Consider the following 17048-nt stretch of genomic DNA (forward strand, 5'->3'; position numbering starts at 1 on the left):
GGTTTCTTTTCAATATTCGATGTGCCGAACTTTTAGACACGCCTGTCCTTGTTTCTATTCCACGTACTGAGATAGTCGGATTACGTGCAACTTCTTGTAAGACTTCGGCTTCGTAAGGCAAGCGTGGCCTGCCTGCAGCACCCATTTGATTTGGGAATCGGCCATCTAGAAGTAATCCATGCACATTTAGAAATACTCTGTAATCTAGATAACGCTCTTCATTTGGGATGAGATGCATGTTAGCATATTCCCGAGCAGTATAACGATCTGGCATGGTTTCGTTTACTAATCACATAATCACACAGGTATCGATAGTCCAGAAAAGAGCCAAAATCCAAATCAAGTCCAATAAATCAAGTCAAATTAACAAAAAAATCCGAAAAAAACAAAATAAACAAAACACGAATACAGAAAGATGCGTAGTAAACGGATCAGAGCAAAGTACTGGGATGCGTTCGGACGTCATGCATTCGGAACGACATACACAGAAAAAAACGATTACTCCTAACAAGTGAATAAATTTTCTCATTTTTTCAAGAATAATACATTCTTAATTGAAATAAATAGGCTTAAATTGCGGAAATAGAGTTCTTTATAAATAGGAAACAAAATATTTAAAATACAGATTTAAAAAGACAATACTTTTTTAATCAAAATATTTCATAGATTTAGTTGTATTAAATGTATTCTCAAATAAAAACAAGTGAAATGTCCCATTTGAATAATAAAGGTATTAATTCAAGTCATTATAATCTTGAATTTAGTAAATGTTATGTTCAATTTAAGCTTTTCAAGTTAATTAATTTAAATAAATCAGTTTATTGTTTAGAAAGATATATATTATTGCTTTAAAGCTCATATATATAGTTTAAAATACTCTATTAATCAAGTGAAGACTATACCCGGTTCGTTTGAAGAAAATAAATTGTTGCTTTGAATATTTATTTTCTTACAATAAAATCAATGTATTCAATTGAATTTATATATTCTCAAATGAAACTTTTTGTTCATCTCAAAAATGGCAACGTCGGCGTACCACGCCACGCGTACCCTGCTTGCCTCTTGTTAGTCATAGACTAACTTAGATTTTTATTTTCTATGAGTACCTACTTTGTACTTTGTGATAAATATGTACCTATATTTAAAAAACATACACAAAATGTGTGTTTCTTTTGGTTTACTGTTGTTGTTGCAATGTAAAGTGATATTTGTTCCTATATAATGTATGTATAAGTTTTTGTTTTTAGATAATATTTGTTCACAGTTTCATTTTGTATGAGTACTTTATGACAAAAATGTACCTATATTTAAAAAACATACACAGAACCTGTTTTTTTTTTGTTTACTGTTTTTGTTACAATTATTTAAAGTAATATTTGTTCCTCTATAATGTATGTAGGTTTTTGTTTTTGGATAATAAACATATGTTTGCGTAGAACTGTTCTATTAATTTATCTATTAATATAAATCATAAAATATAAAACGGTTGAATTTTTAATACATTATAGCAATTATTACACTTGTAACTTATAGTTGAAATAATAATTGACAGTTTTATGTTATTTAGTGTTGTGGTAATTTATAGGGTTCTTTTGCTATCAAAATAAAACTACCAGAAAGTGTGTGCCTTTTGGTATTTTTATTTTGATTCAAAAAGAACCCAATAAATACCACAGCACTAAATACTATAAAACTATTAATTTATTTCAACTGAGTGTAAATATTACTCATTTCAAATATTTAACCTATTTAAATCGAATAAAAAATATTAATAACAAGCCATAAACATTTTAATTTAATACTATTTAATATTCAATTTAATTTTCCAGGCGGTTTAAAGCAATTCTTCACATCTTTAAGTTAAATTTATAACTCATTGTAGCTTGTCTTAAATATTTTTGGTTTGATGAAGCAATTCGTCAAAACGATATGTTCATAGATTTATTGTTAACAGTAGAATTACTTAAATTAAGAATATGACCATTTCAATACAAATTACCAAAATGGTCAATGTAAGAAAAAATAAATTTGAATTAAATAATTAAATTTCATCGCTTTAAAGAAAAAAATGTTCCTTGCAAGAATATGATATTCTCAAATGAAATTTCAATATATTCTCACAATAAGTTATTTGTCGACTTAAACCAATTCTATAAACATCTTGAAATGGAAAATATAATATTCTTAAATTAAACCTTTATCTTCTTGCGGATATATAATCCTTAGATTTTCTCAAATAAAGTGTCTAATTCACATTTTAAGTACCCTTTTTTTTCTGTGTAATGTCGTTCCAACATGAATCGTTATCAATTGGTCAGGAGAAATGTCAAAGATGTTTTTAGCTTTGGCTTTGCCGCCGCTAAACGCAGCCCTGCCGTAGCAAAGGTCTTAATTAATGACCTAAGATGCGCCACTACCTGTCTTACACTGTAAAAGTTTTTCTAAACAGGAAATACCCGTACAGGTAGATAGGGCGGGGTGGAAGAATAGCCTAGGGCTATGGTCACCCAATTTTAATAATTTCTTTAAATTTGCCTACTTTACGGGAACAATAATTAACAAAATGTGAGAAATTAAAAGTAAGCAAAAGTGTGTACTAATCCAATTTAAAACGCCGTATCAAGAATGGAGGCAGACAATTTGAACATTTGTTGCGACTTAAATATTCTTTTATTTCATTTATTTTGACTGTAAAATTAACTTAGCTTAGAGTAGCGGCGTACATTTGACTATGTACTAAAAAAAATACACACCTATTAAAGCAATAATCTAGCAAGTATCTTACCATTTTGAAAGCTAGATTAGATACGCCAACTTTTGAAATCACTTGCCAAGCAGTCAAGTAATTTTCTTTTCCAGGTCAGTTAGTAAAATTTAAGAAATGATGGTCAAAAGACACAATTTTCAACACAAGTTGCGCAAAAATCTGATAATTCCTTAAAAATGTGAACAGTTGTGTTTGAATTTAGTTTTGTAATTTATCGAAAGGTTATTTAGGGTTACACTAAAAAAAAAATTGTTAAGAAATTCGAAAAGATTTTTATAAACGATAATGATCTTTTTTTTGTGATTTTTTTTATTTTTACGAATATCGCTGATCTGTTCATCATCGACTAAGTTAATTTAATTTTATTAGGTTTTCAATTTTTACATTATTATTATATTTGTTTACATTATCATTATATTGTGCACTCAAGTACTACTATATATTATTATCGCAAAAGAGTGATTTACACGTCAATGTATTTAATGAATAAATAAATAAGTAAATAAACAATTGTACGTATTGTAAATGTGTGAAGTAATAAACAACAATTTTTTTCGTACTTTATTATAAAATGAAAAAAATCTTATGTAACCTTATCAAAGTGAGCAAGCATAATAATTTCTAAAGTAAGAATTACAAACAACTTTAATTATTAAACATTAACAACTTTAATTAATAGTGACAGTTAATTTCACTGTAATAGCGCAACAAGCTGACAGAACAAGGATTAATTTAAGTACAAAACATTTTAAACAAAGATTATCATGAAAGTAACAACTATCATCGAATTCTTTCATAGTTTCCCAACAAGGGATATTCTGCGCATAAATTTTTTTTTATATCTCTTTCGACCAATGAAGTTAATATTCATAATATATAAACTATTCAAGTAAATAAACAATTGTACGTATTGTAAATGTGTGAAGTAATAAACAACAATTTTTTTCGTACTTTATTATAAAATGAAAAAAATCTTATGTAACCTTATCAAAGTGAGCAAGCATAATAATTTCTAAAGTAAGAATTACAAACAACTTTAATTATTAAACATTAACAATTTTAATTAATAAATAGTGACAGTTAATCTCACTGTAATAGCGCAACAAGCTGATAGAACAAGGATTAATTTAAGTACAAAACATTTTAAACAAAGATTATCATGAAAGTAACCACTATCATCGAATTCTTTCATAGTTTCCCAACAAGGGATATTCTGCGCATGAATTTTTTTTTATATCTCTTTCGATCAATGAAGTTAATATTCATAATATACTATTTTCTTAAATAATCATATAATATTTTTCATTTTCTTAGTATTGTTCATTATTATTATTTATCATTTTGCAATTGAAAATATTTTTTTTATTGTAAATATGGAAGAACATTTTTAAATTTTTTGAGTATGAAAAAGCTTGATTTCATCATACAAAGCAAAATAGTCGTAATTGTACACGCTATAACTAGGGAACGGTTTATCGGCCAAGAAAATTTTTTAAATGAATTTTGTAGGTTTTTTTTAACAACTTTTTCACTGACACTGTTGCAATAAATAAATTTTTTCTATTCCAAAAAGCGAAAAAACGCTTTTTTGGATACTTTGGCGTCATCTATTTTTTGTAATTTTTTTCGCAGCAAGTGGATTCAATAAGAAGAGTTGTAGAAAATGATGTCTCCGACATTTTTTGTCGTTACAAATTTTTCCAAAAACTTACCATTCCCGAGATAAATAAAATCCAAAAAACTTAAAAAACTTTTGAGTTTTTTAAAAAAACCCGGTCCGCGTCGAGGTCACAAATTTCAAGCTTTTTGAATGCTCTTTTAACGATTTCTGCAGAAAAAAAGTGTGTAGGTACTTTTTCGTCAAAACGGCCTTTTTTTCGACACATTTACCACAGATGTAAATAGCTCCGCACTAGCGGAGGATGGACTACCCAAAATTCTAGCGCCGACGGTTTATTATTGCTTCATGACTATCCACCCTTTTTTGCACTCCTAAATGGATTTCGGTAAAGTATTTCTCTCACTGTAAGTAATATACAAAAAAATAATCAATACAGAAAAAAAAACTGGTTTTCGACCCCTTTTCTCATCCCTTTTAGCATCTAAAAGTGAGAATCAACCCGCACCTGTCGACTCCTCACCACCGCCATCCATCCGCCGAACGTTTCGCGTCTCTCGCGCGTCTTTTTCGCAGTCGATTGCAGTGCGCCTTACCGCGTATGACAGAACGAATTCTACGATACAGACGGAGCGCGGAGAGTCCGTGACATTTATTTTCCGATTTTTGATTACGATAAGTGTGTCTTACTAGTATTATTATTATTATTAATTATTTGATAAAAAAAAGGTGATTTTGAAGTTTTTTTGTGCCGGATGACAGTTTGATGTTCGTGAAGTGGAAAGGGCACATTTTCGGACTTACACGCCGTTTCTTTAGTCGATATTTTGAAGGTTAAGGGTCGACATTTGATACTTTTTTTTTGTTAAAAGGGCGACCCGGTCATTTGGAAGGACGCTTATAGTTGTTTTTGGGTTTGACAGGTATGTATTGATTGGTTTTTAATGTTATTTAAGTAATTAAAATTTTTGTAAAAAATATCGCGCATTTTAAGGAAACAGATAAAAACGCACATTTTTCATTTTATTCAGCTGTGGTTTATGGTTTAAAACTATGTAGAAAAAGATTTTAAACATTCAGTTACAGGTAGCAAAATTGTTATTTTGCTGCACATTCCAGTCATGTATTTATTTAAAAAACGAGAATCGCAAATATCTTTGATGAGACTTACAGTACATCACAAATCTTTGGGAATCTTCAAGAAAACTAATAAAATCTAAAATAATCATCAAGGCATTAGCATATGAGAAAAACATTATTTTTCAAGATGATATATTATTTAACATCTTATATATTTTATAACAAAACAAACTTACACAAAAATCAGTAGATTATATTAGTTTTAACATATTATTAGGAAAATTGGTATCATATAAGTTTGGATACAAAAAAAAAAACAAAAATATAAAATTTTAGTGGGTAACTAAAAGTATTCCGGCCAACCCCCTTTAAATTTATTTAAAACCATTAATCCAACATGTTTCGGACATAGAACATGGCCTTCATTAGGAATACTATAAAAGAACCAAGGAAACTTATAAGATGTACAGGGTGTTTCAAATTCAACCCTCAAAATGCGGATGAAAGATATGAAGATGGTTAAATCAGAGCAAAGTTGGGAATTTTTAGGCTTAGCAATATGCCATTTAAAAAAGTTAAAAATTCCGAATTGTTCCGAAGATATTCTAAAAAATACGAAATTTTAAAGAATCGATTTTATTTTTTTCTGAGCTTACTTCTTATCCGATTTTTAAATGATTTACACTTTTGCATTGCCACTTTGTTCGTGCTACATGATGGTGCTTTAAGATTTATTAATAATAATAATAACGTATTTATTTAGATTGAGCTATAAGAGGTAATACAATAGATAATATTTAAAAAAAAACTTAAAAATTTAAATCAATAAAAATAAAAAACAAATAAATTGAAAAAAGTTTGTGCTTGTACAAAATGGCATACATATACAAAAACATAGTCTCACATACAGAAAAGGTATAAATACCTTAAGCTTAAAATTTAAGCCTAAAATAAAATACCAACAATAAAACAAAATACGAGTTAAAATTGTAAAACAAAAATAAAATAAATACACATACAGTAATTGCCAAAAGTAGATAGACAAATTTAAAAAATAACCAATACTCTTTTTTTTCGAAGTATTTTTTTTAATTACAAACTAAACCATCTACAATATTAGTATTTTGTGAAATACCCATTATTGTCTATTACAGCCTGACATCTACATGGCATTGATTCAATAAGATTGTCTATGAGTTTAAAACCAATATTTTTCCATTTCTGTTGCAACCGTTCAAATGATTCACCTTTATTTGATTAGTTTGTATCCCTAATATCACGATCTACAATTTCCCATAAATTTTCGATGGGATTAAGATCGGGTGACTGGGATGGCCATTTTAAAACTGGTATTTTTTCTTTTTCGAAAAATTGCTTCGTAATTTTGGAGGAATGCTTCGGGTCATTATCTTGCTGGAATTAGAATCTCAATGGTAAATTGTCTTCGACATAGGGCAACATAACATCTCTGAGAATATCCCTGTTCATAAACCTGTCCATTATGCCCTCTATGCGCTGAGAAGCATCCCCAAACCATCACTGATACACCTCCATGCTTAACTGTGGGTTTTGTGTACTTGGGATTCAAACGCTGGCCAGAAGGACGTCTAACATATTGAATTAAACAAATTAAACTTCGATTCGTTACTCCAGCAAACCCGTTTCCATTCATGCTTTGTCCAGTGTATATGCTGACGGGCAAATTCCAATCGGGCTAAACGATTCTTTTTTGAAAGCAATGGTTTTTTTGCTGGCCTACGTGCAAATAGATTCTCTTCTATCAACCTTCGCCTTACAGTCCTTGAGGACACATTACAAATCCCTAGAGCCTGTAATTCTATCTGAATTTGACGAGAAGTCGTGAAAGGGTGATTCTGGCTAATTTGTTTTAATTTGCGTACAACTCTAATGTCCATTTTTTTTGTTCGACCAGATTTATTTTTTGGTTCTAATGATCCTGTCCTATCATATCTTTTGATAGCTGCCCAAACAGCTTTTCTTTTAACACAAAATCTACGAGCAATATCAATTTGACGATCACCCGCGCGATATGCATTAATAATGCGTTGTCTTAAATCAAGAGAGAATCTAATTCCGCGTGGTATGTTTGGATGTTATGCACCTTGAGTTAAAGAGAAGCTACTATACTAATTTTATTTTATACATATCTAGATAAAAAAATAATTCCAAAATTATTTTTGTCTATCTACTTTTGACCAGCTATATTTATATTATTGCTTTATCTGATAGCAAGCAAAATATTTAACCGAAATTTATTGGTATCTTTTTATAGACCGCCTTACAAATAACAATAATTTAAAATATAGGGGACCTGTGGGTAAATCTTTAAACAATTATATGAAAATAATACTTGTCTACCTTTGGCCACTACTGTACAAACTACAACTACATAAATAAAGGTAAAATGAATAATAAAACAAAGTACGAGTTAGAATTGTAAAACCAAAATAAAATAAGTATTTATACAAAACAACAACTACACAAACAAAGGTAATATGAAGGATAAAACGGTAAAAGAAAACTTAAAAATAACTAAAAATTACTATTTAAAAATGTATAAATAAAATGAAACAACTAAAACTAAGAATAAAATGTTAACATGTATAAAAATAAAATAAGACATTCACACACTGATAAATTTTCTCAATAGCCTCCTAAACTGTTTTAAATCATCACAGATTTTGATTTCAGTTGGCAAATTATTAAATTCAATAAGCCCCTTTCTGAGTACAGAATTCAACATCTGACTAGTATTGCATCTATCAAGGACAAAGTGTGTATTATTTCTGGTGCAGTTATTGTGGACATCTCCGAACACTCTTATTTTATCACATATCTATGTGGGTAGAAGACTTTGTTTTAATTTAAAAATAAATACATACACACTAATCACAATCCTTTGCCTGACAGATGTCACACCTAGCACACTTAACATAACAATAACAGGAGTGTATCGATTGCATTTTAGGATTAGTCTCATTGCTCCATTTTGAATTACTTCAAATTGTTTCACCTTGTTTTTAGGTAGATTGAACAATCATGTGGAGCAAAACTGCAAACGGGGAACAGCAATGGCATTATATAGCAGGGCTTTGTATGCATTGATAAGTTTTTTCCAACTCTATTAATAAACCCAACTTTCTTGGAAAATTTTCTTATGGTGTAATCTGCATGTGCGATAAATTTTAAATTTGCATCCAAAATTGTACCTAAATACTTTATTTATTTTTCTTAAAAAGTATTCTCCCTACCTACGGTGATGTTCACATTGTCAGTATTTATTTGATTATTTTTCAATTTTTTGGTAAAAAGCAAAATTTAGATTTACTTGTATTTAAACATAATTTGTTGATACAAAGCCAGCTGAAAATGTTGATTAAGTCACTATTTATATCAGTTACTCTCTGATCAATATTGCTTCCTATTATGTAAATCATTGTGTCATCTGCAAATAACATAGTTTTACATTTTTGTATAACTTATAATGGTCCCAAAACTGTTTCCTGGGGAACACCAAACACAACATTAAGGATCTGAGAGAGACTATTTCCATACTACACACGTTGGACTCTATTACGCAAATAAGATTCAAACCAGTTCAAGACATCACCTCTAATTCCCAATTGGTTTTATATAGCAGAATTTCTCTGTCTATCGTTTCGAATGCTCGTTTAAAATCTAAAAGTACCGCTAAAACATATTTATTATTATCAATGGCTCTGAGAAAATTATCACATATATTAACGACAACAGACTCACATGAGTGACGACACTCACGAAAATCGGACTGATTTTCAATAATTATCGAGTTTTCGTTATAGTAATTTAGGAGTTGCTCTTTTACAAACACCTCAAGGAGCTTTTCATAGACAGGTACCGTATTAATTGGTCGGAACTCACTATGGCTGATAGTATTTGTGATGGTATTTGGTACTGGTATTTGGGAACAGCAACAACAGTAGACAGGTTCCATGATTCCGGGAAGACTCCATTTTGTAAAGAAGTGTTAATAACATCCAAGACATGATCATCGACAGCACAAGATACATAACACAAGGCTTGCTTAGATATGCCATTTTTTAAAATTTTAAATTTTTAACACGAAATTTCGTCTTTTGCCAACCATCATCAACTTCCTTTTTCTTAAGGCCGTTATACTTGGTTTTTGCATTTTTAAAATATAAAAGTATTACAAATAATATTTTTAATTTTTAAAAACCTGAATTTTTGAAAAAAGTAAATTTGCTGTAGTAAGCTGTGCATAAACTGACAAAACAATATTAAAGCCGTCAATATCAATAAAGGTTACCTCTTATATATTCATGAACACAAATACTAGCAATACAATACCGTAGTAGTGTACACACATTAGTTCAGGGTTATACGATTATTATTTCCGCATAATATCATAGTGTTTCTTATAAAAATGTATCTAAATCATTTAAATCAGGAGACCTTGCCAGCTATCTTACAGAACCATTATTTCCGATCCACCTATTACCAAACTTTTCTGTAAGATAGTAATTTGAAACGTGTCATGTATTGTGTGGGGGAGCACCATCTTAACCAAAACAAATATTATACTAATTTTCTAAGGAAATCACGTGATCCAAACAGTCTTCAATATCGAATCTTAAAAACTGGTAATAAGAATCTCCGTTAGGAGTTTATGATTTTATAAATACATGCCCAAACATTTAGGCTAAATCGCACTTTGTGATGCCCGAATTTCCAGAAATTGTCGGGGATTATTTTCGCTCCAAATGCGTTTACTATTTCTGGAAAAAATACCATAGTTGATAAAAATATGTACAGTGGTGGCAAAAAGTATGGAAACTTTAAACTTTTTCAAAAAATGCAGAAAATATCGCAATGCGAAAACTCTCAAAAATATAAATAAACAGCTTATCAGCAAATAAAGAAATTCCAATGGAGGTAAAGCAAAAGAATGTTGTTTATTAGTTTTGATGAAAGAGGAGTTATTTCTCTGTGGCCAAATATATGGAAACCTTTAATAAAATCATAATAATTGTTTACTACAAGCTGTTTAATGGTACGATTTTGTTCGAGTAAAGACAGGCACATTACCTAAGTGTAAATACTTATCTAGTGATTTAAAAAGTAAAATAGTTGAACTATACCAGAAGGGTTATAAACAAATTGGAATAAGTAAAAATTTAAACATTTTAAAAGGCACTGTTTCAAAAATAATTAAAAAATTTGAAGAGAGACGAAATGTTTCGGTAGCCCACAAGCAAGGAAGACCAAGAAAGTGGTCCAAAAGGGCTATGAAGGTAATGAAAAGAATATCGATGAACGACCCAAAGAAAACTTCTATAGATATTTCTGGAGAAATGAGTGAAATGGAGATTTCTGTCTCTGATCGCACGGTGTGAAGAAGGCTAAATGAAGTGGGGCTTTTTGGAAGAGTTGCTGTAAAGAAACCACTAATATCAAAGAAAAATAGAAAGATCGCTTGAAATTTGCACGAGATCATCTAACCTGGTCTCACCAAAATTGTAATACTGTATTGTTTAGTGACGAAACTAAGTTTCAATTATTTGGGAGTGACGGGAGACGTTATCTCCGGCGACCAAAAGGTACAAGGTACAGCCACAAATACCAAATGCCTACGGAAAACTTGGTGGTGGAAGCGTAATAGTGTGGGGTTGTTTCTCCCGATCAGGTGTTGGCCCCCTGGTTAAAATTGATGGAATAATGGACCGTGTTCTATACAAAGACATATTGGAGAACAACATGTTGCCATATGCTGAGGAGGAAATGCCATTGAGATGGTTGTTTCAGCAAGACAACGACCCTAAACACAAGTCCCAATTTGTGAAAAACTGGTTAAATGAACAGAGCATTGCTTTAATGGATTGGCCTTCACAGTCCCTAGATCTGAATCCCATACAGAATTTATGGGATCATTTGGACAGGAAGATTCGAAACCATTCGATTTCAAACAAGGCTCAACTATGGGAAATACTGCAAACTGAATGGGCTGCCATTTCCAGTGAAGACGGTGCAAGACTTGTCGATTCTATGCCACGAAGATGTAGAGAAGTAATAAAATCGGAGGGATATGCCACAAAATATTAACAGATTTTGATTTATATGTAATTTATATAAATAACTTTCTTCAGTTTCCAAACTTTTGTCCAAGAAAATATTAATTTTATTTAATTTTCTTTTTATAATACGTTTAAATTCAAATTAATATGTTAAGTTAGGTAATATATTATATATACTTTATCACAATATGAGTAACTTTATTTGGTTCCTGGTTTCTTAATAAAAATACAAATTAGAAAAGTTTCCATACTTTTGGCCACCACTGTACTTTCTTCGGTCCATATCAGATTCTCAAGAAAATTGGGATTTTCAGTAATTTTTTGCTCTTGCCAATTATAAAAAAAACACACGTCTTTCAGCATCACCAGGATGCAATTTTAGAGTTACATGAATTTTAAATGGCTTAAATCCAGTGTTTTTTAAGTTGTCTCCAAACACTTGTATAAGAGGCAATAATATGTTGGGAAACTTTGCGTGTAGATTTCTTTAGGTTCTCATTTATCTACACAGTATTTTTTTATGTAGCGCAAAAAGTACAAAAATCACTTATCCATAACTCATTAAGTTTTCTTTGGTTCCTTCATCCATTCGATCTCTATATTTACTTTTAGGCTTACTAAAACCAAAAACCAAACATACCAAGATTTTTATCCAAAGTTTTTAAATAAAGTATGGTGCTAATGCGCATACATAAACAAATACATTTCTGACGTTCTAATGACATTTCCATCCTGTAAAGTAAAATACCTGTCACTTTGTACTATAATACTAACCAAATATACAAGTATTTAAAACATATATATAATATTTATACCAGTTTAAATATTGTCTTGAGAGTTTTCCACAACCTACTGCAGCAAAAAAGTAGCAATGTAAAAAAGCAAATTATTTAAAAATCGGATAAGAAATAAGCTCAGAAAAAAATAAAATCCATTTTTCCAAAATTTCTCATTTTTTCAAATATCTTCGGAGCCATTCGGAATTTTTATTTTTTTAAAACAGCATATTGTTAATCTCAACAATTCTCAACTTTGCCCTAATTTAACCAATTTAAAACACCTTATAGATTAAAACTAATTTTTAGCGTGGTAAATTACGAAAAGTATTAAAGTTACTTACACGATTAAGGAGGTCTGTCAAACTTATACATCTAGTATCTTGACAGAATCCCTTGTGTACTTGTGTGAATTGTGTACGTAATTTAAATACCTTTCGTTAAAAATTAGTTTTTTTTTATATCTTATAAGTTTCCTTGATTCTTTTATAGCATCCCTGATGATGGACATGTTCTATGTCCGAAACATGTTGGATTGATGGTTTTAAATAAATTTAGTGGAGAATGACCGGAATACTTTCAGTTACCCATTGAACTATAACACCCCGTAGATTTTTTTCCATTTAAATATAAAAATAATGATTTATTCTTAGTAAACTATTTAACTTACATTAAATAGTTTACTAATATCGCTTCCAAAGTGTTCCTTGTAATATAGTAAGTTTAAGTGATGTATTATGTTATTATATCCTAAGGGCTTTTGCTCTCTACATCATATCAAACAGTCACTTGTATGTAGTACCTATTTAGTGACCTTAGATGTTCAGAGTATAATGCATAGGGTAATTGTGACATACTTATACCATATTACTTTAATTAACTACAGGAATTTATTTCTTTACATTTTTTTAGACAATATGCCCTTTGGACGTTGGTCATATTGTTTTTTCTTATGCAATCATACACTTGAATTATTCCATGCAGGCAGCTTTCATAATTAATTTTTTACAAATTTTTTGATACTTAAGATTTGGTTGATTTGAAAAATATGTCAAGTGTGGATCTGATTAATTTCTTTTAACCAGTCTTGAATGATTTCAAAGGGTTTTCCACAAAATTATAGTTTAATTCATCTTTTTTTTTTTTAAAAAGCTAATTATTCATTGTCAGTATCTTGATTTATCTATGCTGGCAACTATTAGATTTGGTTAGTTTCTTACGGACACAATTGGTGAATTTCCTTCATAATTTCATCTTTCAGCAGAATGATATTTAGAGAATTATACAGGCAACTATAGTTATACGTTTAAGTCAACTAAAGTCATTGTTTAATTAAGTCATTTTAAAAGATTCTAACCAGAATCATGCAATTTTTAAAACTATAATAAAATTATAATCCAGAGGTCGGTTTTCTTAATATTTTTTCCAGATAATTTTATGACATAATTCATTGATGTATTTCATTTTGAAAGAAGCCTTTTTAACTTTTCTTTACGTCCAAATATTGTTAATGGTTAATTAGTTGTAAGTTTGAATACATTTACTCCATGTAAGCAATTTTAAATTTCTAAAATAAAACTATACAGAGCTTAAATCAGGGTTTATTTCTTTCAGGAAGTTGATTTTCATTATATTTTCCAGGAAATTTCAGAAAGTTTCTTTCAACTTTCTCCGAAGCAGAAACTCATGTAGTCTCACACGATTTTACTTATTTCATTCAGGTTTTTGAAGTTTTAACAACTTTTTTTCTTCCAGTTGCATTTGTAATTAAATTCTTCCTGGAAATTAATTACAAAAAAAAAAACAAACATCTTTCAAGCAGTAAAAATCATGATTTAACCACGATTTTTAATAGCAACCACTTTGTAAAGAAGCAAGGTGCAAAAAGGGCCTAAAAAACCTGTTCTTTTTTCTTATTTTAATTTGTATAAGACCGTTGAAACGACAGTTGGGAAGCCAACAGACCAGAAATCCGTAAGTTTCTTTGAGAGTTCGAGGGCCATAATTTCGGTTAAATATACGTGTTACCTGCTTATGTATTTCTTCTTTAAAATTGCCGATAATTAATGGGTAAAATCTCTCAAATTTTTTTTGAATTATACTGACATTTTAAATATGTCACATTGAAAAATTTCTTAATATTGAAAAGTGTACAAATTATGAACCTTTCTGAGCTAAAACCGATTTATTTATACTATTATATTTATTCGGTAAAATGGCTGAGTATAAGCGATAAATTGTAAATTTAATAACGAAAGTAATTTCTTTTTGTAAAACTATACAGGGTGTCTCGGTTCACGTGGGAAATTTCTCGGGTTCAGGTAGAACATCGAAAAATAATACCGAACGTTCCTATAAAAAAAATTCCTACAGGCCTTCTTTATAAAGATACAGCCTCCTAAAGGACGCTGCTGGAAATTGTTTTTTCATAAATTACTTTTAAACTACCCGGTAGAATTTAATAAAAATTTTAGGTGATGAACACTATTAGGGACCTCTTAAAATGACATCCTTAAAATACATTTACCTTGTTTACTTTACCAGGGGCGGACTAGGTTGTACACTTTAATGCGTATATTTTTAACACCCTGTATGTTAAAGTCTAAAAAAAATAAATTTGGATACCTTGAACCCTAGGCTAAAAAAAAGGTACTCTTGTTCATTATCGATAAAATGAACCGTTTTGGAGAAAAAAAATAATAAACGAGCCAATGTTTTTTATTTTTTTTGAATGAGATAAGTACGCTAGTTATTTAAAGAACAGAAAAATTTCGATGTAAGTCATTTAATTTAAAATAATACACGTTCCTAAAAATACAGTGGTGTCCTAAAAAATACTTTTACAAAGTAATAAAAAAAAACCTATGATGAGTGTATGTTTTTAAATTAGAAAAACAACTTACAAAAAAATGCCAAAAATCAAATATGTAAACAAAAGTTAAATTCTTCAATACGAGCAATAAACAATTAATTATTAAAAACTTCATAAGTAGGTTCGACGTGGGCTCTGTGATCTCTAACACATTCGCGGGCACGACGAATCGAGGACTGCTGCACTCGCCAATATAACCCAAAATTGTTTTTTATATTATCACAATGAAACGTAATTCTTTGGAGCAGTTCTTCCCGAGTATCGACTGGGGTGGAATACACCAAGGTTTTAAGGTGACCCCATAGATAAAAATCTAATGGCGTTAGATCGGGAGACCGAGGAGGCCAAGCAACAGGTCCTCCTCTACCTATTCAACGGTTCTCAAAAGTATTATTTAAGTGGTGTCTTACAGCAAGGTTAAAATGGGGTGAGGCTTCATCATGCATAAAATACATATCTCGGCGAGTTGCAAGGGGCAAATGTTCTAATAAATCTGGAAGATTGTTCTGGAGGAACTCCAAATAAAGTTCTCCGTTTAAACGTGGTGGCAGTTCAAATGACCCAATCAAAAAATTGCCAATAATTCCTGCCCAGATATTTATTGATTGGAATTGATGTTGATGATGAGAAATAATAGTATCACGGAGATTTTCATCAGACCATACATGCGAGTTATGTAAGTTTTCAATTCCATTTTTGGTAAACCCTGCTTCATCCGTAAAAAGAATCGTGCTGATAAAGTTAGGGTTATTTCGCTGCTGATCTAACAGCCAGTTTGCGAAGTGTATTCTAGGAGCAAAGTCTCTGAGCAGTAGTTCATGCACTTTTTGTAAGTGATATGGGTACAACAGTTGTTCTTGAAGTACCATATGTACAATTGTTTTGGACGAAGGAAGCTGAGCGGCTAATTTTCGAGTACTCGTTGTAGGAGTGTCAGCTGCAGCGTCTAAAATATTTTCTTCCAATTGCACTGTACAGGGTCTTTCCCCATATATTGACCCCCCCCTACAGGGGTAATGCGAAAAGTTGAAAAAAAATTTAATACAAAACTTTTTTGGGTTTTACTTGCGCTGCATTGTTATTGTTTGACATTTATTAAAATACAAATCATTCAGATGACATTGTCATTTCTTGTTTATTGACCCATAAATGTTAAAAAATCCCATACAGTGATGAAGAAAAATGTGACATCGTCCGTATATTTTATAAAAATAATAATAACGCAAATGCCGCCAGAGAGGAATATCGTCGAACCTTTCCTTTACGTGCCATTCCGGCAAAAAATACGTTTAAAAATATAGAACGAGCATTTTGCATCAGGAAAACTCTACGAAGAAAACGTCCGACAGTTCTTGTCGATCCAGAAGAAGAATTACATATTTTGCTATATTTCGAAGGTAGGTAAGTTTTTACTAATTTTTGAATACATTTAGATCTACGCTATCATGTTCGGGCCTTTGTCTCCCTTAAATTGCCCATCAAAAATGTTGAATTTCTTTTTAGAACACCAAAATCATTCCATAGAAGATGCCAGAATTTACTTTGATCGATCGGCCAAAAAAATTTATTCAACTTTAAAAAAGTATAAATATTTTGCTTATCGAATATTACCTGTTCAAACTTTAAGTGTAGAGCAAAGAAATAAACGGGTGGAATTTTGTCAAAAGATGCTAGTGCTAAAAGAAGAAGATAATAACTTTAAAAAAAAAATTTGTGGACCGACGAGTGCACCTTTACAACCGCGGGCATTTACAATCGAAAAAATGTTCGCTTTTGATCAAGAACAAACCCCCGAATAACAAGGGAAATTAAGTTTCAAGGGCGGCAATCTCTACATGTA

The 17048-nt window shown here is 30.5% G+C and overlaps 1 protein-coding gene across 1 annotated transcript in view; it reads left to right on the forward strand.

The window, feature by feature from the left end:
- Window positions 1–4947: 4947 nt before the first annotated feature.
- The window catches only part of LOC126745874 (serine-rich adhesin for platelets-like), a 200526-nt gene continuing 188425 nt past the window's right edge, over window positions 4948–17048 (forward strand). Inside the window, exon 1 of the mRNA XM_050453908.1 lies at window positions 4948–5308. The gene's annotated coding sequence lies outside the window, so the exon portion shown is untranslated. The remainder of the gene's footprint in view (window positions 5309–17048) is intronic.

The sequence above is a fragment of the Anthonomus grandis genome, chromosome 1, assembly GCF_022605725.1.
Source record: "Anthonomus grandis grandis chromosome 1, icAntGran1.3, whole genome shotgun sequence".
In the NCBI taxonomy this organism is placed as follows: domain Eukaryota; kingdom Metazoa; phylum Arthropoda; class Insecta; order Coleoptera; family Curculionidae; genus Anthonomus; species Anthonomus grandis.